General features: G+C 38.8%; 1 protein-coding gene across 1 annotated transcript in view; it reads left to right on the top strand.

Annotated features, from left to right (window-relative positions):
- Nucleotides 1-13613, top strand: part of PDE7B (phosphodiesterase 7B) — a 344587-nt gene that overhangs the window by 88463 nt on the left and 242511 nt on the right. The window lies entirely within an intron of this gene.

Here is a 13613-nt window from a genome sequence, read left to right on the forward strand (position 1 = left end):
CTTAGGAGCTCTGTCTCCATTGTTTTTGGTGAAAGCACAGAGGGTTAGAATAAGGTCATTTCCAAGGTCAAAGAGCTAGGATACGGTGGAGTTGGGATTCAAACTCACTGTTACTAGCCTCCAGACAAGAACCTGGGGTCCTAATCACTAAACATAGTGCACTACAAAGCACAGTTATGTAACATATGTCATATGTATCTGTGTATAAATATGCATATATATATACATATGGGTTTACTTTGTGTGTACACACACATACCTGCACAAGATACACCCCTTAAAAATTTCATACCTATTCAGTGATCTCCAAGTATGTTTGTGTTGGCATGTTTGAGTTTAATACAATGTGTTTAACTAGTGATCATGTAACTTGGTGATATTTTCTTCATTTGGCCATGAATTAAAGAGCATTTACTGGGCACCTGCTTTAAGCCAAACATCCTGTAGACAGCAGGATTCAAAGCTAAGATATAACTCTTGCCCTTAAATAAGCTGGTAGGTTTAATAATATTGGTCTGTATGGATTGCATTATTTCAAAAGTTATTTTCCATTATTGTGTTCAATTTATTTTTTGGCTTGCTAAGAGTACATAGAGATAACAGTTTTAAATTACAAGGTTAAAAAGATTCAAATAAGCAAAAACCTCCTAGTTTGCTAACCATCGGTTAAATGATAATCATTGTTAAATGATGCATATATGTCATATTGCAATGTCAGTTTCACAGGCAGATTTACTAGGAAGCTAATGAAGTGTGATCTTCAAGATTCCTCAATTTCATTGACACCTTCTAAGATTCTATTCTTATTTTTGTGACCATTCATTTGTATTCCTTTTCTCAAGAGTCCTCCCTTTGTATTTTATAAATTTTAGGATCTAAGAGGACCAAATATGCCCCTGGTCAGTCTTTAATAATTTAAAGACAACTCAATGATTTGGGATTGATTTCACAGTCCACAAAAAATAAAGAACCATTTCTTTCCTATACCTCTGTTGGTACTCACCTCTATTTGTATTTGCATTTTAGTTACTCCAGTAGATACCCATACTAGAGCATAAGTACTAATACAAATTAAAACTCATGTCAATGATTATCTCTACTTATAAAGAATCCTACAGAGGGTCTTGAAGCAATAAAGCAATTTGAATAACAACTACAAACCATGAATAACACGGCACCTACTACCTCAAATAATCCCCAAGTGACCTTTATATAATTTTTCTTCTTGGACATTTGAAACACTTTGCTAGTTTTACTCCTTAACCCTGTACTAATGAGACAGAATATAGGTATTACCTCCATTTACAGCATATGGACTCTGACCAAGGAGATTTAAAACAAATTTTATTTGTTTATTTAATTTTGGTAATATTTGTCAGTGAAAAAAGCTGCTGTTTAAAAATACGTATATTTGGGCCGGGTGCAGTGGCTCACGCCTGTAATCCCAGCACTTTGGGAGGCCAAGGCAGGCGGATCACCTGAGGTCAGGAGTTCGAGACCAGCCTGGCCAACATGGCGAAACTCTGTCCCTACTAAAAAAAATACAAATATTAGCTGGGCATGGTGATGGGTGCCTGTAATCCCAGCTACTTGGGAGGCTAAGGCAGGAGAATTGCTTGAACCCAGGAGGTGGAGGTTGCAGTGAGCTGAGATTGCACCATTGCACTCCAGCCTGGCGACAGGAGTGAAACTCTGTCTCAAAAAAAATATATATATATATATTTTTTTCTCTATTTTATATATAGAGAGATGACGTATATATTTATATATAAATATATATATATGAGACAGAGAATTTTATATATATATTCATGATTCTTACTCTCCAGGAAAAACATCTTTCAAAAACATTGAAAGATATTTCAACACTGAAAGAATGGAGAAACCTTTGCCTTCAGGTTTGACTCCACCTAAAGCATCTGTAATAGATTCACTGCATGGCCTCAGATGCTAACTTCTTAGTGGAGTAATGGCATCAAAACTTGTAATCTGAACTAATTTAAGTATAACTTTATTCACATATTCTTCTCTTTAAGGATTTTCATCTCACAGATTTTGATTGCAGTAATAAATGGATTCAGTGTATTTTTGCCCCAAATTATGTATTCATTCTTTCAGCTAAGCAATATTTATTGAGAATCTATGATGTGACGGATATTGATCCTAGTGCTGGAAGCAGCAATGAATTAGACAGAAAGCCTCTACCTTCATGAAGTGAGGGAGAACCTTGAAGAGGTGTCTTTCAAATATTGCTCTTGCCAAAGTCTGTTGTGGAGTTTAGTAAACTGTACCAAAGCAGTGTATGACTATTAGCAAAATATACATGATTTCATTTTCACTTGCAGCTTGTAAAACCTGTCAGTCATTTCTCCAAAATATTGGATATTCTAGCTCTAGCTTGGGATTGCCATTGATTGCCAGTAGAATTTAATGAAATTTCCTTTCTGAGGTCAAATGCATGTCTCAGCGCTGTCCATGTGGAAATGGTCAATACAATTTGAGCAGTAACAGTTTTCTGATTGTCTATGGGAACATCTGGATCTTTGACCTCACAAGTAGTTAAACAACAAGCCCTTCTCCCTATGCAAAAGTGTTTGTTCCTTTGTGGCTCAGAGGCTCTGCGTTTGCATGTTGGGCTTCATGTTCTGGAAGTCATTTTCTCTAGCAGTGAGGTTATTTAATTCCAAGGACTAGTTTGAATTTCTTTTTAAATTATAAGTGTATAGGATTACATTTAATTGTTGGTTTACGTACAGGAGCATTGCTACACTGAGCTGCAAGGAGCACGTTATAAGTACTCATTTGTCCTGAGTAATATTCATTCAGTTACAGGCTGGATGAGAGCCCATGCATCTCTGAATCATGATGTCTGGAGATCTGGACATCAGATAGGCAAATATCTGGAGATATTGCTGATATTATCGATTAACCTTTTGCTCTCTGTAGGGTCTTATAAAGTAGCTTGATAATTGCAGTGTAAATCAGGAAAAGGAATGCCTAAAGCTTGGACACGTCGACCAGATGGCTGGAGTTTAACAAGTGTGAGTACATATTTGTTGGCAACACACAGTCAGACAAAAAGGCGCTCGTCCCAGCAGCTCACAGTGTCGTCTGTCCAGGGGCAGCAGCAACACAGACTGAGGCCTTGCTGCACAATGTATCAGGCTCAGGGGCAGGAACATAGGGTCCTGTTCTGGTTCAAATCTCCCTCTGAAGGTGACAGTCAAGTCAAGGAATGATTTTCTTGAAGTGCAGCATGCTCTTCCAGCAGTTTCTGAGAGGGAGATGTCCCTGAAAGGGTGAAGAGAGGGCATTTATTCCAGGACCCTGGTTCCTCCATCTTCCAGGATCCAGAGGCCTGACTGTTCATTACCATTTTCAGTGCATTCTCAACGCACACTCTCTGCATGATTCAGAAGGCCACATTCTTCATAATACAGTCATGCTAGACTTGGAATTTTGACAAGCCATGTTCTCATTTCTATGATCTATGCTTCATAAGGACCATATGGAGTATACTAAATCTAAAGAAATCTATCTGATTGTGAACACACTGTGTGAGACACTACTGAGAAGGGAGTCGGAGTGAGGAGGGCCTCTGGTGGCGTTTTCCAACTTGGCTGATTGACACAACTAAAAGTGTTAGACATAATTAGGAGGATGTCATTAGACATTCACTAACAAGGTGGTACCCCACTTAGCAGAACCCTTTTTCCACCTAAGGGTACTGTTCACTGTGGTGAGGAGCGACATTAGTCAGCAAATGTGGCTGCTGTGTGTGGTACTCATGTTACAGAAACTTCCTAAACCCTTTTGGGATCTCTCTATTGCCTTGAACAGATGGCCTGTAAGCTGCGGGGCCTTCTTCCAGATCCACAGCCTGCAGCATCTAGGCTTGTGTCCAATCACTAAATGGAGTCCTGCAGGGCCCTTCCTGATCTGGCCCCTGCCAACTTCCCTAGCCTTGCGTCTCTCCACTCTCCAGTTCTCCTGGTTATCTGAATCCCATTCCTTTCTAGCCATTCTTCATTTCCTTCATTTCCTCAATTGCCGTCGGAGTTTTGCATCCACAGTTTCTCATTCTTAGAGCAAACACCCTCCCAGCTTATCTTGCACCTCCAACCTCCACTGAAGACTTGTTTCTCTCTCCCCTACTTAATCAGAATACATTATTCAGAAACTTTTCCACAACCCATCAGGATGTAGCCAGTTTGGCTGATCACCTAGAACGGACCCCTTTTTCCCAAATCTAGGTGGGTTCTTCCCGCTTCCTCAATGCTAAGGATAAGGGCACATCAGACAGGGTCACTGCCTCCATCTGCCCCAATGACCTCTGCTCTCTAGACCTCTGGTCTTGCAGGCTAACCTCTGAAGGACCAGGGCTGTCCATCATGGGAGGAGCAAAATCTTCCCCTCATAAAACCCCATGATTTACATGGTAGAACTGTGCTTTGTATCTTGTACACACTGCCACCAAATGACCCTATTCTGCTTCTACCTCCTTCCTTCCACAAAACCAGATACACAGCAGGCCTCATTATGGTTTTAGGGTATATAAGATGGTTTCACATATATTATATTTCTGTAGAGGAGTGAGCATTGTTACTCCCTCTACTCTACAATGAGTTTTGAAAGGATAAGTCAACCCTGACTAAGATCACACAGCTGTTGAGGAATAGGTTTGGGACATGAACCCTGATATACTCAGTTCTTTCCATTATGTCCACCAATCTTTTCTTTTCTTTCTTTTTTTTTTTTCTATATTGCCTCCTGTTTTTTCCAACACAAAGTGTCTATGGACTTCACCTTTTAAAAATGAACGACTATATATAAGTGAAATGTGTTTGGCTTTAGTTGTTTGCCTTCACAGCTATCTTTTTGAAAACGAAGTGTGGCTAGGTGTCAACCCTTGGGATTCTGAGACAATAAGTAAAAGATGAAATAGCATTGCAAAATTCTGACATTTTTGAACTGCGTATCAAGATTTGTGGCATATGTATTTGTGTCTGCTACAGGAAAATTCCCAGAGCACATACCAGAATTATTCCCAAAGTACCTTGAACTGAGATGCCTAGTCAGTTCCTATAACGGGGTGCACTAGAGACCGCAGTGCACTCCATGCCATCAGCCTTCACAGGTACAGGTTTTTCTAAAATGGAGCTTGTGCAGAGACTAAAGTCATTTTGCACAATGAAAGAGGCTGTCTTCAATGTGCATTTCGATGTGTGCTATGGGAATAAGGACTAACCATGATGCATGGAGACAATGCTGCATGCCTTGGAGAGTGCAACGTAAGACACAATGACTCTGAGCCTGCACCACTCCATCTGACCTCAGGATCTCCCTGCAGGGATACAAGGAGATCTTAGCCATACAGCCTTTCTATTGCCCTCTACTGTCTAGGGATAAAATGACAGAAAACACAGTTGTGCATTTTGGAAGTTTGCTTAATAACTAAAAAAAATAAAAAATTACTCTTGGGCTGAAACCAGGTTTTCCAAGTTTTGGTTCATAATAAGTAGTTTTTAAACATTTAAAAATAGGGGTATGTAATAAAATGCTGAGAGACTCTCTGGAGACCACTGCTGCTGGCACTGCTCTAATAGAAAGCATACGCCATTGAGCTAACATTCTGTTCTTTGACTGAAGAAGAAAACAAAGCTGTTAAAAGCTGGTAAGCTCATTTTCCAATAGCAATAGCATTAATATCTTTCAAGTCACTCCTAACCATGCCTAATTAGAGGTTTATAAGGGATGGCTCTTCTGGAAGGGTCACCTCAGGTTACGTAGCCCACAGATTTGCTGTTGATTGTTGGCAACAATGGATTTGTGTAGAATTTCTGCTCAGCTCGAGGTGATTATCTTCTTTCTTTTTTTTCTCTTGCTGGTGTGTCTCTTATTTTGACTGGCTGAGGTTGGGCTGGACGATGAGGCCCTGATTTGAAAGCAGTGCCAGGTTGTTGCTGGAGATCTGCAGTGACAGATTGTTGAAAACTTATTAGTCTCTGACGTTTTAACAGCCTGCAGTGGGATAGAAATCTGCTCTTTCACTGGAAAAGCTTAAAAAGGAAAACATGAGCACTAGCTGAAATCAGCCCCAGTTCCAAATCTGCCGTCCTCTGGCACCGGAGTGCTGAGGGCTGCCACAGTGTGTAGAGATTGAGCCCTGACTATGCCACCCACACAGTAGACAGGACTCTGCATAAAATGATGTGGACCTGTCACGTAGGAGACCCTGAAAATGTATCTTCTGGGAGCTGGGGCGTTCTCAACACTAGGTGCTAATGGCTTCAGCAGCAGGATAAATCAGCCTCACTGAGGTTTCAGCTGGGTGGTTGGGGGGCTTCTTTTGGTCATAGCCATTCTATAAGATAATTCAAGAAAAAGGACTAAGAAACACTTCAGCTTGGTATCCTCTTTGGGGTAACTTCTACCTCAAATGGGCAAAATAATGGCAGCCAATATCGTTGGTGAGAGACATCTGGAGCCAATTAAGAGCTATAATACAGAGATAGCTATATTGTAATTACTTGATACAATGCTAAAGTAATTCATTAAGCGTCCTGGTTCTTACAAAGCAAACCAAGCCTCTCCAGTCCAGTCCATAAAGATTTTTTTTTTAATCACTATTGACCCCAATTTTTCTCCAATCCCCTCTGTGATGACCACTTTGATTAAGCTCTCTGCTTTCACCCCCAGGAGTTTTGCTCCCATCCTTGGCAGCTGCTTTCAAGATCTTAACCAAGGTTCTGGACTTTGCCCAGGCAGCTACCTATGCCTAGAGGAGTCCTCTCTTTTACCAGACAACTCTTTCCTATGCTCCAGACTCAGGCCTGCAGTCATCTCTTTCAAAGCCTTCTCCAGTAACCCCAGTCAGGGGTGGGTACCCAGCATTGAAAGTGCCCATAGCTTTCTATGTTCTGACTTCAGAGTAGGCTACAAACTTCTTAAGGAGAAGACCTGGCCTGCATCTCATTTCATTTTGTATCCACACTCATGGTACAGTTTTAGCAAAGAGTAGGCACTCAGTAATGTCTTGCTTGACTGTTCACTTATTCATTCACTCACTTGATAGACATTAATGGAGATCCAAACCTCCAGGCGCTGTCAGGGAGTTCAGTCTCTTAACAGGAGATATCCTTTTATGCTCTACAGACCTAAACTACTTTCTCTCCAGCCCTATCTTCTAGGGATCTGTCTTTGATTAGTACCATTCAGTTCTTGGTTGGGGAAAAGTGGGAAATGAGAAGTGACCCAGATGTTTGGAAATGTCATCTCAATGTCAGGTTTCGCCCTTCATCAGCCCATCGCAGCTGCACATCATGTGGCTGCATCTATCGCAGTGCTTGCTGGTGTGCATGCAGAAATGTCCTGGAAAAATAATCTCTTCTCATGCTACCCCAGAAAATTTCAGAATAGCCCACAGAATCACGGTAAGGAATTATTCATTCATTTAATTAACATTGGGAGTGCCCATTATGCATTAGTCATTGTCCTAGACATTTAGGGATTCAGTGGTAAGCAAATAAAATAGATGCAATCCCAATAGATATATCAGCATACAGGCATTTGCCTTGTTTACCTAAAACCTCATTTGGGAAATTCATGTATTATATGGCAAACTTGCAGAATCGAAGTAAATAGGAAGTGAGGGTGGGAGTGAAGGCAGCCTGTGCTTAAGCGACGCCTACTCCAGATTCCCTTTGCCACTCTTGGGACTGACAAGGTGTACTTTACTTTCCACTAAACTTCAACAACTTCCCCATAGACTGACCATGGTTAGCACTTTTTCAGCTCAAGAAACTTAGGTTTGATTTTTCTTTCCCCAAAAATGACTCTAGTCATATGTCAGGGATTCTTTTTGTTCTGGTTTGGTTTGGTTTGTTTTAACGAGCTATCTAGCACAGTCATGGAGTGGGTTTTTCTGCATTTCTGCAATAGCATTCAGTGTTTAGTTCCCAGCTTCATGGGTATCAAGAGGCAATTGCACCAATAAATTTCTAAGCCCTGGATCACTGCCACAGTGCTGTGTTCTTGAAGTCAACAACTCAGTGATGCTTCCTAGTTTTCCACTTTGCCAATTGTGGCCCACTGGCCTAGTAAACTTCCAGCTTGGTGAGTCAATTTCACAGTGTTGTTTTGAGTGTCATTTCTGGAGGCCTAGCCTATAGCCTAATCCTCCCATAATTTCATAAACATCTAATTCCCTTTATTAAATTCCTTTCTGTTAAAAAGCAATTATAAATGTGAGAAGAAAATAATAAAAGAACCATAGCCTATTAATTTCTTTCTGATAACATTCAACATTACCTACTTGCAGAAAACTGTTATCTTCTCAGCTGACACTCAGGCAAACCTCCAAGTATCAAGGATTTCTGTCTTTGGTTTTATTTGTTTGCTAATGTTTCCACTGTTCTGAAAATATCAAGACACATTCTCTAAAAAGATTAGTTGCTGGAGGCCTGCTGAGAGAATAATAAATTCAAGTTATAGTAACTACTCAGAAAAATAAAAAGATATATGAAAGCTTATCTGAAGCAGGAGAAACATTATGCATAAGAAAGCTGGAAGTGCTGTTGATTGAACAATGAGAACAAAAACGTGAGCTTTTCACTGTTTTTAATAACTCCTATTGAATATGATATGGGACTATTACCAATATTTTAATATTATCAATTGGATATAATTTTTCTTTAAGGAAAAGAGGTTCATTTAATACTTAAGAGTGATTTTAAAAACGACTCCTAATATCAATTTTTTTATAACTAAATGTATGGTGAAAGTGATGATAAAATTCAGTTTACTTAAGAGAAATATATTTTGTGCACATTTTGCTAGAACATATTATTTAGTACATGGAAATTATTTTAATTTAAAAATTGTCTTAATGTAAGGATAGGTGCAGTAATTTTTATTATGTTTAAATGGCAAATTAAAATTATATATCTATTGTGTATAACATGATGCTTTGAGATATGTGTACATTGTGGAATGGCTAAATCAAGCTAATACTTAACATTTCGTGGTGAGAATACTTACAATCTACTCTCTTAGCAATTTTCAAATATACAATACATTGTTATTGCTATAGTCGCCATGTTGTACAATAGATTTCCTGAACTTATCCCTCCTATGTAAGATTCTGTAATATTTTACCAATATTTCTCCAATTTCACCCTCTAACCTCACAACCTCCCAAGCTCCTGGTGACTATAATTCTACTCTCTGCTTCTGTGAATTCAATTTTTTTTAATTCTACATAGAAGTGAGATCATACAGTATTTGTCTTTCTGTACCTGGCTTATTTCATTTAACATAATGTCCTCCAGATTCATCCATGTTATCACAAATGACAGGATTTCCTTCTTTTTTCAAGAGTTAATAATATTCCATTGTGTGTATGTGTGTGTGTGTGTGTGTGTGTGTATCACATTTTCTTTAGCCATTCAACTGTTGATGAACACTTAGGTTGGCCCCATGCCTTGGCTATTGTGAATAATAGATGCAATATTTTATAGCATTCACCTTTCCCTTCCTGAATAAAAGTCTAATTTTAGATTTAATGTGGAAAATTCTGAATAAATAAAAATTAGCAACCAACTTGTGAAATATTGTGACTTTTAAAATTGGAAGAATTTCTTCATTTTCAATGCTAAAATCTAATATGGGAATTAAAATAGAATTTTACTGGATAAGTTAAATTTGTTAATTTTTATTTTTGTATTACAATCTTATCCACAAAAATTTAAATCAGTACATTCTTGTGCATAATGAAGTAAAAACTAAACTAGCAATGATACTATGATGTAGATTATATTACCTTGTTTTACAGATAAGAAGGCAGATTTGCAAAACTAAATGCCCATGATAGTACAGTGATAAGAGTAGGCAGCGACAGGATTTGAATTTTGATCAGTCTGATCCAAAGCCTGTGCTCTACTAGACGGCAGTTCTTGCAAACAGCCAGTGGTTAGTGAGTGAGAGAAGGGGATAAAAGTAAAGATAGTCTAGTTGGCCAAGGCAATGAGCAGGTCAAAAGTAGCCAGTATTTGAGAATCTATATATCTTGGTCAAGCATCCAGTAAGCTGTCAACATTTATTCTATCCATCGTTGGAGAAGAGTATTCCATAGTGAGTGGTACTGCCTGTGCCTCAATTTTCTACTCTGCTAAAAGAGTACAATGAGAGTGTGAAAAGTAGAGGCACAGCACTTAGTACAAGGCTTAGCCCACAAGCCTTGTGGGCTTAGCAAGTCCACAAATATTTAGTCTACTGAATCCAGAAAGATTTATGAAAGCCCTGGTATGAACAAGGCAGCAGGGTTACAATAATGAGGCATGTTAGGAACACTAACAATGAACATGGTTTGACTCTTTATGGTCTCTGAGGGCAATGGACATTACACACATGAATTCATATCCTCTGTGCTATGGAAAGAGATCATGTGCCAGCAAGATCCCTGTGTTGCTAGCGGAGATCCAGCCCCTTGCATGACGTCTTCAATAACTATGCCCTAATATCGGAAGGCAGTGTTGGCTGGGAGAGATGGGCACAAACAAGACAAGTTGGTCTCAATATTTCAGGCACAGAAGACAAGACAAAGATAGAATCCCTAAGGAGAGATTGGATCCTGAGAATTAGGCAGAATCCTGGTGAGCAGCACCAGGTACAAAGTCAGGGTCTCCTGGCAGCAGGGTGCTTGGATGGGGACTCCCAGCAAGCTTGACTAGAGCATAGAAGGAGGAGGGTTGCAGCACCCGATAACCCAGCAGGGCACAAGACGTTCCCCCAGGACAGATCCTGCAGTTTTCTGAAACTTAGACCCTGTGGCTTAGCCCAGTTAATCTCGTAAACTGGGTCATTACCCTGGGTTGCACAGCAAGCAGGAGCCTGGCAGCGAAGGCTGGATAAACACTGGCATCAATAGGAAAAAGCACTAGAAAGAAACTGTTTTTTTTCAAGCCCTGAGAACAATCAGATTCCCTCAGGTATTGCTTTCAAATCTGTTACAATCATCAGGTAACTTTACAAAACAGGGCAATTAAAGAGCTAGTTAAAGGTGCCTCAGCAATTTCCCAGACCTCCAGGGAGGTGAAGACAAGGAAGAGGACCACCTCATTGTCATTGGAAGGGCCACCACACCTGTTCTTGCTATTTGGTGATGAGCTTGTCTAGCCAGTGAACCCAGGCAGGCCATGACTGTTAAGAAATGCATGCTTCACAGGAGTTTCAAAAACTCCTCCTGAATTTGTTTATGGCCAAGAAAGAGAGCGAGACCCCAGCTCTCGTGCCCCTATTCACACCAATTTGCCTGTTGAGTGGCACATATAAGGCTGCCCTTGGGCTACGGTAGCAAAGAGAAGTTATGCAACCTCAACCCATCAACCCCTGCCCCTAGAGGCCCTGCAAGGAAAGTAGGAAAGCTCTTCCTTCACAACACATGTCTGGACTTTTTCCTTAGCAAATGGCAGGGGAGCACCCTAGGGTCCTGGAGTTATTTCCTTGTAGGACTCAGAATGTGAATTGATAGAGCTTCCTAGCACTTTGTTTTGCCAAGAAGTTTAAAACATTTAGGAAACCTCTGATCCTTCATTTAAAAATATTAACACTTTTAGGTCAAAAAATATCACTTTAAAATTCAGGTAATGTAGAAAATGCATCCTAGTAATTTGAAAAGGTTTAATGTCTGCCAAAACAACAAAATAGGAACAAATAATATGATCAGACTCCATGGGTCGTTAATCCTCACATTTGCTTCTCTGACCTGACTTGGTGGCATACATTGGCATCTCCATGTTACTTATGAAGAAATGAAGCATGAAGAGATTAGGTGAAATTATAAATATGACACGAGGTGAGCAGAGTAGCTGGGAAGAAACCTCAAGATCTAGGATCTCCATTGAGAACTCAATGCTCTTTTGCCTCCTTAAGCTGCATCCAACCTCCTTCCTCCATGGTCAGGCCTCTTGACTCACAAAAGCAGCTTTCTTTCTTTTCACATCACTGAACCAACTGTCGATCTCCTCCACATAATGTAGGCCATCTTAAAAAAAATGGATTGATTTGAATGTAACAGCATCATCCTTGCTCCTCTCAACTTGCCCCTCTTTGTACCAGAGGATGTCATAATCAGGTGTGAAGAACATGAATTCTCACATCCAGGAATTTTTTCCCCTTAAATTACTTTGTCTTATAATATATAATGTATAGATACAACAAAGATTGATGGGAATGGAATTAACCAAGTTGTGAACTGTAAAAGAAAGAGGAAAATGAGTGAATGTAGCTCATCTTCAGTCTCCTTAAGGGCAAAGGAAATATGTAGCGAGAACAAGTTATTGATGAAGACAGTCCAGTCTGCTACCAAATGGCCTGTCAAGAAAGACAGGTGCAGAGATGTATTGTGCAAAGGGCCATTTTTATATTCAGTATTGTGAATATGAGGACAATTCTTATTTCAAAATATTTGAAATGAAAACATTCAGAGAATAATTTAAGGGACACATCATTATAGAAAAAATTGATAGCCCCAGTGTGCCCTCCAACATTTCATTTCTCAGCATTTCTTCCCCCTACCCTAAATTTGATGCTTCATTATTCATTGCATGTTTTTTGCTTTTTCTATAAATTAATGTATCCATAAATAATATGTACTATTTTCAGATATTTTCAACTTCATAAAATATGGAAAATTGTTTTTGGCTTAACATTATACTTTTATGTTTTAAACATTATATATGTCTTATATAATTTGCATATTATATATTTTATATTATTTGAATATTCCAGATTTTTAATATTATTTCATATATACATATTATATATATGTTTTACAGTATATGTAGCTGTAATTCATTTTAACTGTTGTGTAGCATTCCACTTATGAATAACACTTATTTATCTGTTTTGTACTAAGACATTAAAGTTGTATATGAAATTTCTCTAGTTATAAATCTAGAAGACAACTTGCTATGTCATAGGGTATGAACATTTCATCTTTGCTGTATTTTGCAAATATTTTTCTAAGGCAATTGTATCATTTTATATTCCATCCCACAATGTGTGAGAGTATCCATTTCTCTACAGTCTTGAAAACACTTGTTATTGCCAGACTTCTAAATTTTGTGAAATTGATGAGTTGAAAATAAACCTCATTTTATCTTTAATTTGCTTGCTTCTGATCACAGCTATGGTTAAATATGTTTTCTATGTTTATTGACCATTCAGATTTTTCCTCTTCTATGAATTGCTTGCTCATGTACTTTATCCATTTTTCTATTAGATTTGTTATGTTCTTACTGATTTGAAAGATTTATGTATATATTCAAGTACTAATGCTTTGTCAATATACTCATCATACAACTGTGGCCTGTTCTTAAATAACTGATTGTATCTCTACAGGAATTTGCCTTGCACAAAAGTTTTAACAAGCAAGATAAAACTAAGATATAGATAAGAAAGTTGATATTTCCGTGAGTCTGTGAGTTCAGGAAAAGCATTAGGAATGCCAGTTTTTCATTATTTATCTACTTGTTTTTCCTTCCAAGTTCAGAGAGGTAAAATATAGGCCACCTAGCTTTATGTTTGATAGTATCTGTGCTTTGCAGAGTGGG

The sequence above is a fragment of the Hylobates moloch genome, unplaced genomic scaffold (genome assembly GCF_009828535.3).
Source record: "Hylobates moloch isolate HMO894 unplaced genomic scaffold, HMol_V3 SCAFFOLD_2, whole genome shotgun sequence".
Taxonomy (NCBI): domain Eukaryota; kingdom Metazoa; phylum Chordata; class Mammalia; order Primates; family Hylobatidae; genus Hylobates; species Hylobates moloch.